A 3230-nucleotide genomic window follows, 5' to 3' on the forward strand; every position below is an offset into this window, starting at 1 on the left:
GGTGCGTTCCGGGCTGCGTGTGCTCGCGTGTTCCGTGTGAGAGCAGGGTGCGTTCCGGGCTGCATGTGCTGGTGTGTGCCCTGTGAGAATGGTGCGTTCCGGGCTGCGTGTGCTCGCGTGTTCCCAATGAGAGCAGGGTGTGTTCCGGGCTGCGTGTCCTCGCGTGTTCCCCGTGAGAACAGGGTGTGTTCCGGGCTGCGTGTCCTCACGTGTTCCCCGTGAGAGCAGGGTGTGTTCCGGGCTGCGTGTCCTCGTGTGTTCCCCATGAGAACAGGGTGTGTTCCGGGCTGTGTGTCCTCACGTGTTCCCCATGAGAGCAGGGTGTGTTCTGGGCTGCATGCGTGTGTGTATTCCGTGTGAAAGTTGAACTTTAGGAGAAAGCAGGAAACGCAAAGGAGAAGGTCACGCACCCCGGGCAGCCCGGGGAGCCACAGGTGGGGAGGAAACGGCGCTGAGCGTGGTGGGGAGGGCGGGTCACAGCCCCCCCGGGGAAGGTCGCCCGGGTTTACGTGGAGGTGTTCACAGTGAGAAGCAGCAGGCCAGGTTGTTCCTGGCGGGGCCGGGTGTCTGGCGTCACTGGCACGTGCCCCCTGGCGGGTTCATGCTGAGGACGATGCTCTGGCTGAGCGGGAAACGCAGCCTTGATGCTGGTGGTCCGGCGTGGGGGGCCCCGGCGGCCGCACCCCTCGCCCTGCGCCCTGCCCGCCTGCCCGGCCTCCTCGGCAGCCCTGGGCTCCCACCTGCAGTGTCAGGCGGGTCTGGGCCGGCGGCCAGGGCGGCACCTCCTGGTTTAACGTCTCCCTTCCCCGCTGCCGACTGACCCCACGTGGCCCCGGCCTGCTCTGAGGGCCCCCAGCCTCCTCCCACGGTCGGGGGCTCCGGGGTCTCGGCCCGTCAGACCCGGGTCCCGCGTCTGCTGGCACGGGCTGCTGTCTGGAGCCTGGCCAGGGGTTGAGGGTGGGGAGGGAAGCCTCCCAAAACAGGCTTTGTTTTCTGCTCCTGCAGAGGGCGGCTGCCCGTACTGCTTTTCGGAGCTGCCTTTCCGTGTGCGAGGAAACCGTGGTTTTCCCCTCGGAAGAAACAAGGCCTCAGGAGCTGCGCTGTCAAAACACCGTTCAGGGTGGAATCCCGGACCCTTCGTGTCCTCACCCCACATGCCCGTGCCTGCTTCCTGCCCTGCCCCACACCATTCACACCCCGACTCCACTCCCAAAAATCAGAACTGGCCGCCAGCGCCTCCCTCCTAAACCATTCACGCCCTCACCCCCTGCCCCACTCCCCAGATCAGAGCAGGTTGGGGGCACCTCCCTCCCTGAACCATGCGGTTCCCCCAGGGGCCTGAGGGCTGCCTCGAGGCGGGTCTCCTGCGAGCTGGCTCAGGCAGGCTGTCCCTGCACCAGACCCCACACGCGGCGCTGGGCATCTCCTGGGCTCCACCATCCTGCCCCGGCGCCCACAGGCGTCTCAGTGAGATGGGACCAGCTCTTTTCGGAGTTCTGCTGAACAGGCCCAGAGTGCCCGGGGCAGGCACCCGCGTCTTAGCATTTGGAGGTCGGTGGGGTCTGGGCGGGCGCAGAGCTCCACAGAAGCCATGGTCCCACGGGAAGGCTTTGGGGCAATGGATGGGTGCAGCTGAGGAGGGGTCAGCGACCTCTGAAGCCTGTGGCCGTCTTGACCTTGGTTGGGACCTTGAGGGTGGAGCTCCTAGCTGATGGCTGCTGAGGGCGGGGCCCACTCTCCAGCCTGGTGTCCCCGGCCCTCAGGTCTCAGGCAGGAATGGACGGTCCCCTCACATGCCTCTCCACCCTCATGCCCTCCCAGCCTAGCTCCCACCCCCGTCACCCAGGAGCCCCGGCCTGAACGCCACCATCTTCTGCAAATGCACCGGCCAGCTTCTCTGTCCAGCAGCATGCCTGACACCCGCTGTGTGTGGCCCCGGGGCCCTCTGTCCAGCAGCACGCCAACACGCCCAGCTGACTTGTGAATTGTTAGTAGGGACAGGGATTCACCAAATTGACCAGGTCCGCCGTTCACGGCCCTCTGTGTGCCTGGAGCCCGCCGTTCACGAGTCTCTGTGTGCCTGGGGGCGGGGCTGGGGACTACTGCCACCCTTGGCCTGTAAGTGGTGGGGGCAGGGGAAGGGCCAGAGCTTTGAGAAGCACTGCAGGGGGTGGTGAAGTGGGGGCTGAGGAGGGTGGGCCTGGAGGTGGCGGCCCTGGCTTCTGTGCCCTGGGCAGCGGGCCGTTGCGTTCACACCAGGGAGGCAAGCTGGCTGGTCGGCGAGTGGGGAGCGGTGGCCACCTTCTAGCCGGACAGTAGAGGCCAGAGGCCGTGCCAGGTCGGGGGGTTCTTCCAGAGGGCAGCATGGTTGAGGGCCTGAGCAGACAGCAGGGGTGAGGCTGGGCCTGCTGGTCCACCCCTGAGCCTCGGAGGAAAGGGCTGGGTGGCAAAGCCCTCAGGGGTTTCTCCCACCTGTGAGGGCGCTGAGTTGGGGCTCAGGTCACCCCTTGGACAGCAAAGGGGCAGAGGGCACCCCCAGGGCCTGTATGGCTGCCTCAAGGGCTTTGGGTGGGGCCTGCCAGGTCCTGGCTGCGTGAGGGGGGTGGGGGAGGGGGCGGTGGTTCCCGCTCAGGGCCACCCTGAAACCTGCTGAGGAGGCAGAATGCCGCACCGGGAGCATCGGATGTCTCTGATGGGAGCAGGAGGGGCTGGGGTGGGAGCTGCAGGCATTTGGAGCCCGGCCCACTCCTGGGTCCCTGCCGGGCAAGGCCACCTGGGCACACGGGCGGGCGGCTCCATCTCCCTTCATTTGTCTGCATTAATTGGGGCGCAGGTGCAGCTCTTGGGTAAATAAAGGCGTGGCTGCCAGGCAGACTTAACCCTTTCCCAGGCACTGGCCAGGCCTGGGGGGGGCAGCAGGAGGGGCGGCCGGTGGTTAGTTTGAGGACTTGGGGGGCTGGGGGAGACCCTGCACCCCTGCTAGCAGGGCTGGGACAGTGGGTCGGGCGGGGCCTGGGCTGGACGGGGGCTGCACTGGGGCCTCTAGGCCACCTGCCTGGCTCGCCAGCGCCCCTTCGTGGGCTTCCAGCTGGACGGGCGCCCACCCAGAGCTGAGCCCGGCCGTAGGGTGGGGAGGGCGCTGCCCGGAAACCAAGCACCGCCTGGTGTCAGGTGCACAGGACAAAGGCGGTGCTGCCAGGCGGAGGGCTGGCTCCTGGGGGTCCCCTGTC

The sequence above is a fragment of the Cebus imitator genome, unplaced genomic scaffold (assembly GCF_001604975.1).
Source record: "Cebus imitator isolate Cc_AM_T3 unplaced genomic scaffold, Cebus_imitator-1.0 Scaffold145, whole genome shotgun sequence".
In the NCBI taxonomy this organism is placed as follows: domain Eukaryota; kingdom Metazoa; phylum Chordata; class Mammalia; order Primates; family Cebidae; genus Cebus; species Cebus imitator.